Raw genomic sequence first — 15309 nt, 5'->3', positions numbered from 1 at the left:
GAGCCTGCTTCTCCCTCTGCCTATGTCTCTGCCTCTCTCTGTGTGTGACTATCATAAATAAATAAAAATTTTAAAAAAAGACAAAAAAAATGTAAGATTTTGGGATCCCCGGGTGGCACAGCGGTTTGGCGCCTGCCTTTGGCCCAGGGCATGATCCTGGAGACCCAGGATCGAATCCCACGTCGGGCTCCCGGTGCATGGAGCCTGCTTCTCCCTCTGCCTGTCTCTCTGCCTCTCTCTCTCTCACTGTGTGCCTATCATAAATAAAAATTTTTTAAAAATGTAAGGTTTTATTTTTGACATTTAAGCCTTTAATCTATGTTTACTTTTTTTTAATTTTTATTTATTTATGTTTATTTTTTAAATCCATGTTTAATTGGTTTTTATTTATGGTATAAGATAGATATAGTTAAAAGCAGAGAGAGAGTGCAGCACAGCCTTTGTTCTTGACACTGAGTTCTTGACACTGAGCTCCTAAATCCCTTAGAATTCCTGGATAATAAGAAAGTCTTTTCTTCCAACAAGGCAACTCTTTGTGGCAGCTTTGGGGTGGGGACTGGCCACCAGGAAAACCAATGCATGACTAGACACAGTTGTAACTTCCAGTCCTATCCCCCAACTTCCAGCAATGGGAGATGGGATAGAGATTAAGTCAATTATCAATGGCCAATGATAATGCCTGCATAATGGAACCTTTGTAAAAACCCTAATCAATGGGGTTTGGAGAACTTCCGGGTTGATGAACATGTACCAGGAAGGTGACACACCTCAAAGTCCATAGGGTCAGAAGATCCTGTGCTTGGAACCCTTCCAGATGTCACCCTATATACCTCTTCATCTGGCTGTTCATTTGTATCCTTTATAACATCCTTCATAATAAATTTGTAATAGTTAGTAAAGAGTTTCCCTGAGTTTTACAAGCTGTTACAGCAAATTTAGACCTGAGGGGATTGTGAGAATCCTGATTTGTAGCCAACTCAGAATTGTGGATAACCTGGGACCTACAACTTGAAGGTTGGTGTCTGCAGCGGTAGGCAGTCTTGTGGGACTGAGCCCTTAACCTGTGGGGTCTGTGCTAACCCAGGACAGTTAGTGTCATGTTGCATTAAATTGTAGGACTTCCAGTTTTTGGAAAAATTAGAAAATTGTTTGGTGTGGAAACTCACACATGTGGTGTCAATACTCTGCACAGAAACAGATCATAGTAAAAAAAAAAAAAATAGAAAAGAAACAGATCATAGTGGTGTCAACCAAGAAGAAGAAGTGAAACTGGGGTCTCAGAATTGCAATTTGGGAGGCACAGATTCCAGAGTAACCAGAAAACATGTCCCACTCATGTGGGGAAAGTAAAAGGTTTTTATGAGAAAGTAGAGGGAGTAATAACATGATTTAAATAAAAAAGGAAAGCACCCCGGGTGGCTCAGCATTTTAGCGCTGCCTTCAGCCCTTTAGACCTGGGATCAAGTCCCACATCAGGCTCCCTGCATGCAGCCTGCTTCTCCCTTTGCCTGTGTCTCTGCCTCTCTGTGTCTCTCATGAATAAATAAATAAAATCAGAAAGAAAGAAAGAAAGAAAGAAAGAAAGAAAGAAAGAAAGAAAGAAAGAAACAAAGAAAGAAACAAAGAAACAAAGAAAGAAACAAAGAAAGAAACAAAGAAAGAAACAAAGAAAGAAAGAACCACCTGTTAATTTGGTGTTGACCCATTGCACTACTTTTGGTTACTATCTAATCAATTATTCTACCCGTGCTATCAAACAAAACTGTTTCTGCTATGCAGTAGTTAACTTTTTTCTCCTCATAAAATACCAGCAGTTTTATGGTTCAAATACCAGTTGTTCTGTTGGAATTCTATGAGCAACTGCTTGTAAAAGTCACTGCTTCTGGCCCAGTTAAAGAGTGCATTAGTCAGAGAAGAAAATGGAAGGGCCCCTGGGTGGCTCAGTCAGTTATTTGTCCAACACTTGGTTTCTGCTCAAGTTATGATCTCAAGGTCATGAGATCAAGCCCCATATCAAGCCCCAAGTTTGATATAAATAAATAAATAGAATCTTTTTAAAAAAATAAAAGAAGTAAAATAAAATAAAATAAATAAAAGAAGTAATGGAACATCCATATTATGCAATCTGATGCCTCTGAGAACAAATGCTCTATAAAATGCTACGGAATGTATGCAGTGTGCTACCACTGTCTGAGTAAGGGAGTGTGTGTGTGTGTGTGTGTGTGTGTGTGTGTATTCTTTTCTTAAGTGACAACAGAAGGATAAACCAAAAGCCAATATAAAATGGCTACCTAGGGACGCCTGGGTGGCTTCAGCGGTTGAGCGTTTGCCTTTCACTCAGGGAATGATCCCGGAGAACCGGTATCAAGTCCCACATCGGGCTTCCTGCATGAGCCTGCTTCTCCCTCTGCCTGTGTCTCTGCCTCTCTTTCTCTCTCTCTCTGTGTCTCTCCTGAATAAATAAAATCTTAAAAAAAAAAAAAAAAAAAAAAAAGGTTATCTGTAAGTGCAAGGAAAAAAACAAGAAGCAGGGGATGGCAAATAAGCATATGAAAAGATGTTCAACATCATGTGTCATTAGGGAATTGCAAATCAAAACAACAATAATATACCACACACATGTATTAGAATGGCTAAAATCCAAAACACTGGGCAGCCCCGGTGGCACAGGGGTTTAGCGCCACCTTCAGCCCAGGGTGTGATCCTGGAGACCTCGGATAGAGTCTCATGTCAGGCTCCCTGCATGGAGCCTGCTTCTCCCTCTGCCTGTGTCTCTGCCTCTCTCTCTCTCTCTCTCTGTCTCATGAATAAATAAATAAAATCTTTTTTAAAAAATCCAAAATATTGACAACATGAAAGGATGTAGTGTAAAAGGAACTCTCATTTATTTCTCGTAGGAAAGTGAGATGGTACAGCTTTTACAAAACTAGTTTTTACAAAACTAAACATATTCTTATGTATAAACCAGGAATCATACCCCTTGATATTTATCCAAATGAGCTGAAAAATTATGTCCACACAAACACCTGCAAATGGATGTTTAGAGCAACTTTTTCATCATTGTTAAAACTTGGAAGCAATCAAGATGTACTTCAGTAGGTGAACAGATAAATCTAGTTCATCCAGATTTATCAGGTACATCCAGACAATGGATGAATGGATGAACTGAATGGATAATGTTATTCAGTTCAATAACAAGAAATGAGCTACCAAGACACAAAGACCCAGGGGAGAATCTTAATTGCATATTTCTAAGCAAAAGAAGCAAATATGAAAAGGCTACATACTGTATGATTCCAACTATATGACATTCTAGAAAAGATAAAACTATGGAGACAGTTAGAAAGATCAGTGGTTGGCAGGAGTTCAAGGGGAGGAGGGGAGGAGAGAGGGGTGAATAAGTGGAGCATAGGGGATTTTTAGGGCCATGAAACTATTCTGTATCATTGTAATGGTGGATACATGTCATTATACATGTGTCAAACCCTACAGAATGTGCAACACAAAGAATGAATCTTAATGTAAACCATGGTCTTTAGTTAATAATAATGTATCAACACTGACTCATCAATTTTAAGAGGTGTACCTCACTAATACAAGATACTAATAATATGGGACGCCTAGGGTCGGCCTTCGGCCCAGGGTGTGTGATGCTGGGGTCCTGGGATCGAGTCCCACATCAGGCTCCTCGCAGGGAGCCTGCTTCTCCCTCTGCCTATGTCTCTGCCTCTCTCTGTGTCTCTCATTTATAAATAAATAAAATCTTAAAAAAAAAAAAGATGCTAATAATAACAGAAGTGGTAGGGGTGAAAGGAGGACAAGGAAGTATATGGGAATGCAATCCTTTCTGTCCATTTCTCTGTAAATTTAAAATTGCTTTCAAAATATAAAATATATTAAATAAATAAATAAATAATGGTGTTGACTACAGAAAAACTAAAACTCAAAAGTTTAAGGAAAATGAGGGTGCCTAGCTGGTTTACTTAGTAGAGCATTTGACTCCTGATCTCGGGGTTCTGGGTTCAAGCCCATGTTGGGTGTACAGATTACTTTAAAAAATTGTTTTAATTAAATTTAAGGGACGCCTGAGTGGCTCAGCGGTTAAGCATCTGCCTTTGACTCAGGGCATGATCCTGGGGTCCAGGGCTCAAGTCCCGCGCATCAGGCTCCCTGTGGGGAGCCTGCTTCTCCCTCTGCCTATGTCTCTGCCTTCTCTGTGTGTCTCTCATGAATAAATAAATAAATTTTTAAAAAAATTTTAAGTTTAAGGAAAATTAATCTACTAGCAAGTTTAGAACAAAGATTCCCTTTCATCCTCAAACTAGAAAGCAGCATTAGAACTGATCAGCCAGTTTCTTTCTTTTTTTTAAGATTTTATTCATTTATTCATGAGAGAGAGAGAGAGAGAGAGAGAGAGAGAGAGGCAGAAGGAGAGAGAGAAACAGGCTCCCTGAGGAGTGGGGAGCTTGATGCAGACCCAATCCCAGGACTCCGGGATCAGGACCTGAGCCGAAGGCAGACATTTAACCAACTGACCCACTCAGGTGCCCTAGGTAGTCTCTTTAAAATAGTACCATCAGGGCAGCCTGGGTGGCTCAGCGGTTTGGACTGCCTGCAGCCCAGGGTGTGATCCTGGAGACCCGGGATCGAGTCCCACGTCAGGCTCCCTGCATGGAGCCTGCTTCTCCCTCTGCCTGTGTCTCTGCCTCTCTCTCTTTCTGTCTCCCATGAATAAATAAAATAAAAATCTTTAAAAAAAAAAAAAAAAGAAGTACACTTCAAAAGAAAAACTAAAAATAAAAATAGTACCATCAGTAATTTTTTTTTTTTTAATTCCAGTATAGTGGGCAGCCCGGGTGGCTCAGCAGTTTAGCGCTGCCTTCAGCACAGGACCTTGAACCTGGAGAACCTGGATCGAGTCCCACATCAGGCTCCCTGCATGGAGCCTGCTTCTCCCTCTGCTTGTGTCTCTGCCTCTCTCTCTGTGTCTCTCATGAATAAATAAAAAATAAAATAAATTCCTTTAAAAAATAATAATTCCAGTATAGTCAACATACAGTGTTATATTAGTTTCAGGTGTATGATATAGTGATTTAACACTTCCATACACCACCCAGGACTCATCAGACAAGGGCATTCCTGAATCCCCATCCCCTGTGTCACCCATTCCCCCTACCTACCTTTCCTCTGGTAACCACCAGTTTGTTCTCTATAATTAAGAATCTGTTTCTTGGGACACCTGGGTAGCTCAGCAGTTGGGTGTCTGCCTTCCGCTCAGGTCGTGATCCTGGGGTCCCGGGATTAAGCTCCGCATCAGGATCCCTGAACAGGGAGCCTGCTTCCCCCTCTGCCTATGTCTCTGCCTCTCTCTGTGTCTCTCATGAATAAATAAAATCTTTAAAATAAATCATATGGAATTTGTCTTTCCCTGACTTATTTCACTCAGCGTTGCATTCACAGTGCTGCAAATGGCAAGATTTCATCCTTTTTATGCCTGAATAATATTCCACTGTGTGTATATACATGTCTTCTTTATTCCTTTATCTGTCAATGGACACTTGAGCTGCTACCATAATTTGGCTATTGTAAATAATGGTGCTATAAACATAGGGGTGTATGTAATTCTTTGAATTAGAATTTTTGTATTTTGGGGGTAAATGCCCAGCAGTGCAATTACTGAATCGTAGGGTAGTTCTATTTTTGAGGAACCTCCATACTGTTTTCCACAGCGGCTGCATCAGTTTGCATTCCCACCAACAGTACAGAGGTTCCTTTTTTTCCACATTTGTGTTATTGATTTTAGCCATTCTGACAGTTATGAGGTGATATCTCATTGTAGCTTTGATTTGCATTTCCCTCATGATGAATGATATTGAGCATCTTTTCATGTGTCTGTTGGCCATTTGGATATCTTCTTTGGAGAAATGTCTGTTTGTATCTTCTGCCTGTTTTTAACTGGATTATTTTTTAGGTGTTAATTTGTATAAGTTCTTTATTTTTTTCATACTAATCCTTTTTGGATATGTCATTTGCAAATATCTTCTCCCATTCAGTTGATTGCCTTTTAGTTTTGTTGATTGTTTCCTTCCCTACGCAGAAGTTTTTGATTTTATGGAGGTCTCAATAGTTTATTTTTGCTTATATTTCCCTTGTCTCAGGAGACATACCTAGAAAAAATATTGCTATGGCTGATGTCAGAACCTTACTGCCTGTGTTTTTCTCTAGGAATTTAATGGTTTTGGGTCTCACATTTAGGTTACCATCAGTAATTTACAAATAGGTAACTAACATTCAGTTTGGAAGAAAAATTGAGACCTAAATGTTTTTCTCTACTTACAGAAAAAACAAATTGAGGAGTGCCTGAATAGCTCAGTTGGTAGAGCATGAAACTCTTGATCTCGGGGTTGTAGGTTTGAGCTCCATGTTGGGTGTAGAGACTATTAAAAGATAAAATCTTAAAAAAATAAAAAAGAAAAATCAAATTGAATCTACAAAGTTTTAGAATAAAGGTTCAATAAAAACTAGACACAAAATAATTCTGTTCTGTATACCAGTAGCAAAAAACTAAACTAGAAAATGTTTTTTTTTTAAGTTGCCATTTATCCTAGCAACTTTTTTTTTTAAGATTTTATTTATTTATTCATGAAAGACACAGAGAGAGAGAAGCAGACACACAGGCAGAGGGGGAGCAGGTTCCATGCAGAAGGCCCAATGTGGGACTTGATCCCAGAATATTGGGATCACGCCCTGATCCAAAGGCAGACGCCCAACCTCTGAGCCACTCAGGTGTCCCTATACTAACAACTGTTAACCTTAAAAGTAAAACTGGCAGTTATTTTACCAGCAAAAATGGGTTTATTCAGGAATAGCAGAGAATTGCAATTCAGAATATGTGGGCAATTTGCAACAGCTATAGTACTGAAAATACTCTTGTGATTATCCAGAAATGTTACTACTAGGTGTATACACTGGAGAAACTCTCATACAAGTGCACAAAGCAACATACTACAGATTTCACTGCAGACTTGGTTATAGCAATAAATATTTGGTAATCTGAAAAAGGGTCTATCACTAGGGGACAAAATAGTTTGTAGAAATTTTCTAAATAGAAAACTATAAAGACTAATTTTTTTAAAGATTTTATTTATTTATTCATGAGAGACAGAGGCAGAGAGACAAGCAGAGGGAGAAGCAGGCTCCATGCAGGGAGCCTGATGTGGAACTCGATCCAGGGTCTCCAGGATCAGGCCCTGGGCTGAAGGCTGCGCTAAACCACTGAGCCACCCAGGCTGCTCTTATAAAGACTAAATCTTAAAGAACCAGGACATAAAAGACAAAATATGCATCAAAAATATAGCATTAAAGAAAGAGGGGAAATAGCAGATTCAACTTCAATTTTCCCCCCGAAACCAAAATATACAGTGGAATACCAACAGGAGGAGCTAGATAGATGCATTTAAACTGACAAGTATTCCAAAAGGGAGAACCACATCATTCACGGAAGTACTGCAATATCAGATTGGTTTGTGGAATGAATGGAGCAAGCCTTTATTCGATCTCCCTGTTCCAAAAATCCACTTTATAAAGTATTCTCAGGTAGAGGAGTTATGAAATATTAAATAAAAACACATACTATTCATGATCTTGGGCCAAAAAATAAATAAATAATCTAAAATTAAAGTTCTCACTGCAACTTGCTTCACAAACTTTCACTCAAGGCTATATTAAAGCTGTCCCTTATGAAATTCCACATCTCAGCTCTTCCAAAAACCAGTCTAATCAAAGTCTAATCCTGTCCTGGGACAACTTCCCAATGGCATATTTCTCCACAGTTCAGGAAATAAGGAAATTCTGTTCTCAAATTTAATTTTTCCCAGAGGTGAGTGCCCTCCTCCCAGCTCCCAGCAGAGAATGTATTTGCAATCCCTTCTCCTCCATTAATGGGTACAGTGCCTCTTGCTGCCAGGAGGGGGCAGACGCTGCTTCCATCCTCAAGGAGCTTCCCTTTGTGGGGAAGCTGTGTACAGTTCAAGTATTTCTCCCAACCACCTCTTCCGGAGTTTACTTCATAGCACAGGGCATACAATCAATCAATGAATTACAGTGTCATGCTTTGTTCTATAAGATGGGGATAAAATAAAGTCTTCAGACACGAAGTCTGGCCTTGGGGGGTTTATGTAGGTTAAGTAGAGCAAGAGAAGGAGTGCAGGAGTGATATTAAAACTAAATCCTGGGACGCCTGGGTGGTCTGCCTTTAGCTCAGGGCGTGATCCCACCATCCAGGGATTGAGTCCCACATTGAGTCCGGGATCTGGCTCCCTGCAGGAGGCCTCTGCCTAGTCTCTGCCTGTGTGTGTGTGTGTGTGTGTGTGTGTGTGTGTGTCTCATGAATAAATAAATAAAATTTGGGAAAAAAAAAAAAACTTAAAAACCAAAGTGGGCCTTGCTGGCTCTGCGGGTAAGCACAGGCTTGAACCTAAGAGCAAAGGAGGAGCACTGAGGATCTTGAGCTGAGTTCCGATTTTTTTTTTTTTTAAGATTGTATTTATTTGACTGAGACAGAGAGTATAACCAGGGGGAGGGAAGAGGGAGAGAGAGAAGTAGACTCCTCACCCAGCAGGGAGTTAGATAGATGCTCAGCAGCTCGATTCCAGGGTCCAGAGAGGGGAGACTGCTTCTCCCTCCACCCCTCCCTCTGCTTGTACTCTCTCTGTCAAATAAATACAATTTTTAAATTTTTTTTTAATTAAAATTTTAAAAAATTTTTATAAAGTGTGCCTGAGTAGCTTAGTCGGTTAAGCGTTTGCCTTCAGCTCAGGTCATAATCTCAGGGTCCTAGGATAGAGCCCCACAACAGGCTCTCTGTTCAGCAAGGAGTCTGCCTCTCCCTCTCCCTCTGTGTTTTCTAAAATAAATAAATAGAAATCTTTAAAAAAAAGAAAAAAGAAAAGAAAGAAAAGAAAAGAAAGGAAAGGAAGAGAAAAGAAAGGAAAAGAAAAGAAAAAGAAAGACTAGTCTAGCTATAATGTGGAGAATGGATTAGAAGGGGGTAAAGTCAGGGGTACCTGGCTCCCTCAGTGGCTAGCACATGACTCTTGATCTCAGGGTTGTGATTTCAAGACCCATGTTGAATGGAGATTACTTAAAAACAAACTCTCAAAAGAAAAAGAAGGAGAAAGAGAAGGAGAAGGAGAAGGAGGTGGTAAAGTCAGAGCCAAGGAACCAGGTTGGGACTCCGTAGCAGAAATCCAGAGGAGAGTGGCTTAAGTAGGGTACTGAGAAGGAGAAAAGTAGCTGCTGACATCTAGAAACTAGCCTAGCACTTACAACAAGGCCTTCCTTGATGTTCTCATGCTGATCATACTTTCAGAATACCAACATAAGATGAAGATACTCTGCGATCAAAACAGGCTCGGGATCCCTGGGTGGCGCAGCGGTTTGGCGCCTGCCTTTGGCCCAGGGCACGATCCTGGAGATCCGGGATCGAATCCCACATCGGGCTCCCGGTGCATGGAGCCTGCTTCTCCCTCTGCCTGTGTCTCTGCCTCTCTCTCTCCCTCTCTCTCTCTCTGTGATTATCAAAAATAAATAAAATTTAAAAAAAAAAACAGGCCCATTCCATAATCACATCTGAACACAGAAAAAACATAAACATTGTCCAATTCACAAAAGTCCAAAAAGCTTCCTATCCCAGGGGATCCCTGGGTGGCGCAGCGGTTTGGAGCCTGCCTTTGGCCCAGGGCACGATCCTGGAGACCCGGGATCGAATCCCACGTCAGGCTCCCGGTGCATGGAGCCTGCTTCTCCCTCTGCCTGTGTCTCTGCCTCTCTCTCTCACTGTGTGCCTATCATAAATAAAGAAAAATTAAAAAAAAAAAAAAAAAAAGCTTCCTATCCTGGCTAATATGAATGACTGTTGCTTCTTTACCCATCATCCATTAGCCTCATTCTAGTCTTCCCTCCTTCTAGGTAAGAATTATTAAGAGACCCAATAATAAAACAATGCCACTTCCTAAAAACATTGAATCCAGAGCCTCACTTGCTTAAACCCTCCCCAAAATCATCTAACACAATCCCAAGTCCTATAATAAGTTCTTTCTAACACCCTCCGACTACCTACCTAACTACCCTGCAGTTTCCCATGGTATGTGTTTTTTCTCACTGTAATAAGTAATAAATCCAAGTTGCTCCAATACAAATATGTTCCCAGCAGTGTTTTGATGTAGAGCATTTACAGTGCATCAGCACTGGGCACAGTGACCAACTCTGGCTTAGACAATTGAGCAAAAGAGAGCACATTGGATAAGGAACAGGCTTGTAGGAAAAGACAATGAATTCTGTTTTGGACAAGTTGAGCTGTTTATGGGCCATTCCAATGAAGATGTCTGGTAAACAGTTAGATACAAGGATATGCAGACCAGGAGATCCTGGGGTGAGATGATGTTGGGGACATGGCAGCATAGATATGGTAAATGAGGCAAAGGTGATGGGGAAGTTGCTCTAGGCAGAGCATAGCGAATGAGAAAACAAGAGGACCTAGGACAGAACCCTGAAGAAAGTGTAGGGATAGATCGTATGAATGGTCAACAAATAAGAAGAGGAGACCCAGGAGAGTGCAAGGTCCCAGAAAGCAAGGGTAGAGATTATTTCTGGAAGAAGGGCAGGTCAATAGTGTCAAATGCTATTGAGAGGTCAAGAAAGATTGAAGTATTTGGGGCACCTGGCTGGTTCAGTTGTAGAGCGTGTGACTCTTGATCTCTGGGTTGTGAGTTCCAGCCTGGAGATTACTTTAAAAAAAAAAAAAAGATTCAAGTATCTTCTAGGATTACGTGAATGAGGTCAGTAGTGGCCTTGGTGGAGGGGTGGGTACAGGAGCTAGAGCATGGATGGGTTCAAAAGAGAAGAAGAAAGGACATCACTAGAATGGGAACGGGGCAGTTTCAGAGATTTCTATTTTGTATTTCCCATTGTGATAGCTCTTTTTCTCAGGCCAAAGACCCTAATGTGGCATTATTCCAACTCCAAGTGTATCAACCCTGTTAAACACCCAGGGACCAGGAAAATGATGTATGGAGTACACAAAGCAAGCTCCTATACAGCCCCTACTCCAAAAATCAATGGAATACATTGTCCTCAGATAGAGGACATATCCGATGTTAAACTGGTAAGAGCAGATACCACGCTTGATCTTAGCCAAAAGGCCAAGAATCTATACTACCTGTATCAACCTCCCATCATCCCTCCAGTCCCAAAGCTTCCCCCCCCCCCACAGTGCACAAATGCAACATGTGAGCCTGGCGTCCTTATAATCTTCAACATCCTTATCTTCCCTGAGATCAGGCTAATCCTTCCCAATATCAAGCTCCACCACAATCCAGATAATTCTGTTATCAAATTGGGACCTTTCTGGGACGCCTGGGTGGCTCAGCGGTTCAGCGTCTGCCTTTGGCTCAGGGCGTGATCTCGGAGTCCGAGGATTGAGTCCTACATCAGGCTCCCTGCATAGAGACTGCTTCTCCTTCTGCCTGTGTCTCTGCCTCTGTGTGTCTTTCATGAATAAATAAATAAAATATTAAAAGTAAAATTAAAAAAAAAATGGGACTGTGTCTCCACTGAGGTTACTGGCAGGTCTCCCAATTCCTGCCAAAGCAATGGTTATTTGCATATCCTCTCCTCCGTTAGGGGAGGCAGTGCCTCTTACAGCCAGGTGGAGGCAGAGTTGCTCACCCAGCAAATTCGCCCGACTTCTCTGAGCAAGGAGCTCATTCTATTTGCAGGGCAATGAATTGGGGCTGGAAAAAGGACATTCAAAATTTATGGAGATAGGGCAGCCCCGGTGGCTCAGCGGTTTGGCGCCGCCTGCAGCCTGGGGTGTGATCCTGGAGACCTGGAATCGAGTCCCACATCAGGCTCCCTGCATGGAGTCCGCTTCTCCCTCTGCCTGTGTCTCTGCCTCTCTCTGTGTGTCTATGAATAAATAAATAAAATCTTAAAAAAAAATATGGAGATAAACTAATATATACTGGGTCCTCCTTAGTCTCTTTCATTCTGCCAGGCAACAGGTATACAATGATTATTTACATAGGCATGATCTCTTGAACCTAGAAGAATTACAGTGGGAGGCAGGGTGGATCAGGCTTGGGGAGGGAGCAGTGGTTTAAAAAAAAAAAAAAGGCAAGGAAAGCAGCTCTTAACGGCTATATTGATGGTCTGGTCTTTAGCCTAAAGACTATGGAAGGATACTGAAGGATTATGAGCTGAGAAGAGAGACCTGACCACAATTTTTTTTTTTTAAGATTTTATTTATTTATTCATGAGAGACACAGAGAGAAGACAGAGACTCAGGCAGGAGAAGCAGACTTCACTATGGGAGCCCATTGTGGGACTCGATCCTGAACTCCAGGATCACACCATGAACCTAAGGCAGACACTCAGCTGAGCCACTCAGGGGTCCCCTGAGCACAAAGGTTTTATTTGGAATGATCACCCTGGCACCAGGGTGGAAAATGGATTGACTAGAAGGGAGGAAACCAGGGTCAGGGAACCAGATTACATTTGCTGTAAAAATCACAGGAAAGGGGCACTTGAGTGGCTCAGTTAGTTAAGCATCTGCCTTCAGCTCAGGTCATGATCTGAGGGTCCTGGAATTGAGCTCTGCTTCAGGCTCCTTGCTCAGCAGGAAGTCTGCACCTCCTCCCTCTGCCCCACTCACCACCCCCCAGCTTGCTCACGCACTCTCTCTCAAATAAACTCTTTAAAAAAGAAAGGAAGAAAGGAAGAAAAGAAGAAAGAAAAGAAAAAAAGAAAAGAAAACCACAGGATGAATGGCCTGAATTAGGGTAGTGGAAGGGTGAGGCTTGGACAATTAGGTGGAAATGAAGAGTGAGTTGAATTCCATTTGCTAAAATATTGTCTCTGTGTGAAAAATCTGTGGAAAAGTTGGTAAGTTTGTGGACCAATCAAGAGATAACACTCATCCAGGGACGCCTGGGGGGCTCATTGGTTGACTGTCTGCCTTCCGCCCAGGGTGTGATCCTGGAGTCCCGGGATTGAGTCCTACACTGGGCTCCTTGCATGGAGCCTACTTCTCCCTCTGCCTGTGTCTCTGCCTCTCTCTGTGTTTCTCATGAATAAATAAATAAAATCTTAAAAAAAAAAAAACACTCATCCAGAAGGCAACTGGATGTACAGCTATGAAGCACAGGAAAAAGATCCTGGGCTGGAGTTATAGGCATAATGGTGGTCATTAAAATCATGGGAGTGGAGGGGTGCCTGGGTGGCTTTTTCAGTTGAGCATCTGCCTTGGGCTCAGGTCATGATCCCAAGGTCCCGGGATTGGGCATGTTTGGCTCCCTGCTTCTCTCTCTCCCTCTGCCCCTCTCCTACTTGTGCATACATGCTCTCACTCTCTCTTGCTCTGTCAGATAAATAAAATCTAAAAAAAAAAATAAAGGAAGGCTCTCTCTGAGTAACATGACAAGTCCTCCCTTTGACCTCAGCATTCATTTCTCTCCTTCCCTGCTTAACGTTTACCATGGCATTTAACTCTTAACATAGTATTTTTTTTCTCTATCTACTCACCAAAATATAAGCACCAAGGGAGCATAAGGAGACTGTCTGCTTTGTTCCTTGTTATATTTCCTGCACCTAACAGGTGCTCAAATAAATATTGGTAGAATAAATATTAACTGAATGTCACCTGTGATCTTCAAGGGCCAAGAACACTGCCTTGTTTGGTGCTTTCTCCCCTTACCCCCTTTGGAGCTTCCAAAAAGAGCATATATATATTTTTTAAGATTTTATTTATTGATTCATGACAGACAGAGAGAGAGAGAGAGAGGGAGAAGCAAGCTCCATGCAGGGAGCCTGATGTGGGACTCGATTCCAGGTCTCCAGGATCAGGCCCTGGGCCAAAGGCAGATAGATGCTCAACCACTGAGCCACCCAGGGATTCCCAGGCTGCAGGCGGCGCTAAACCGCTGCGCCACCGGGGCTGCCTCTTCTATATATCTTGTTAAAACTTTTCAATCATGTATTTGAACGAGCAATTAATATTTACTGAGTAAATAAGCTTATTCTAGTCCCTAAATGTATTCAAATTGGAATTCTCTCAGTTACTCTGGGACACACATAGGGGCAACGCTGCGCCCAAAATAGTGGCAATTGGTTTGGCGGGAGGAGGGGCAGGAAAAAAAATCTTAGACATTAAAGAGGTTTCTGGCCCTCCAAAGGATCATCATACAAATATACAGTGTATCATTGGTATTAAAGTTTCATTAGCGGGATTGGAGAGAGTAGTCTTTGTAAGACTCCTGGGGAGGGGCGAGAGGATATTGAAAAACAGATCGAGATACGGTCCCAGGGATCATTCCATCTGTTCTCTGTGCATTTGCCGGCGCCCTGACAACGTCGAGCGGTAACTGTGATCAGAGCAGTAAAGCATAGTGGTCCGAAGCGCAGGCACTGGAGTCAGACTGAATAAGGGCCCCTTACCTTTAAAATGGGGCCAGTTATGGGCTAGCTTGGGATTTGGGAGAACTAAAGTAATCAATTAAAAAAAAAGTAATCAATTCCTGTAGTGTGCTTAAAATAGCGCTTCCAAAATTAGCGAATATTAGCCCAATTCCCAGCGACAGCGGACCAGACAGCAGGTCATAGATGGCCGCTCAGGAAAAATCAGAACCTGTCAGAAAAGCGGAGCGCTTACGGCCTGACTCACTTTCCGGAAAGGGTTCCAGGCAAGGGACCCCCCACCCACCCCCTAAGGACCCCGCTAGGCGGCGGCCATGGAACCCAGATGACACCAGTCCAGGATTCGGGAGGTTCGGGATCCGCGGAGGCTGCACACTGGTTTAGGGGGGGTGTGGGTAAGGGGGGTGCTCAGGGAAGGGTGCCGGGACAGGCAGCCGTGACAGAGGCAGGGCGTCGCAGCTTCCGTGCGAAGCCTCCGCCCTTCAGTCCCAGGGAAAGCCGGGCACCAACCTCCCGGTAGTAAGACCAGACCGCACCAACCTCCGGGTAGTAAGACCAGACCGCCAGCGCGCTTCCCTAAGGCGCATGCGCACCTTTTTCGCGCCCCAGCTCCAGGCGGGGCTCACGGAACTCCCGCCTTCCCAGGAATTCTCTACCCACAATCCCCCGCGTTCGAGCGCCCTCTCCTTATGCGCCTGCGTCGCCATAGTCCCGCCTGCCCCATCCCGTGGGCCCTTGCGAGGTGGTATTTAAGTGTCTCGCTGCGGTCCTTCGGTCTCATTTTCCCGCGGCAACTGGTGAGCTTCGTTTTTGCTTTATGTTTTTTAAGTGACTTGA

At 42.8% G+C, this 15309-nt stretch overlaps 1 non-coding gene and 1 pseudogene across 1 annotated transcript; both read right to left on the bottom strand.

Moving 5' to 3' along the window:
* Positions 1 to 7476: 7476 nt before the first annotated feature.
* LOC112924390 (U2 spliceosomal RNA) lies at positions 7477 to 7661 on the bottom strand. The gene has a single exon (XR_003235870.1). It is a non-coding gene; the product is annotated as a U2 spliceosomal RNA (small nuclear RNA).
* A 3375-nt stretch (positions 7662 to 11036) lies between these two features.
* On the bottom strand, positions 11037 to 11213 carry LOC112924378 (U2 spliceosomal RNA; annotated as a pseudogene).
* Positions 11214 to 15309: the final 4096 nt, after the last annotated feature.

Source organism: Vulpes vulpes, chromosome 5, assembly GCF_048418805.1.
Source record: "Vulpes vulpes isolate BD-2025 chromosome 5, VulVul3, whole genome shotgun sequence".
Classification (NCBI taxonomy): Eukaryota; Metazoa; Chordata; class Mammalia; order Carnivora; family Canidae; genus Vulpes; species Vulpes vulpes.
This window is presented reverse-complemented; position numbering and strand designations above follow the sequence as displayed.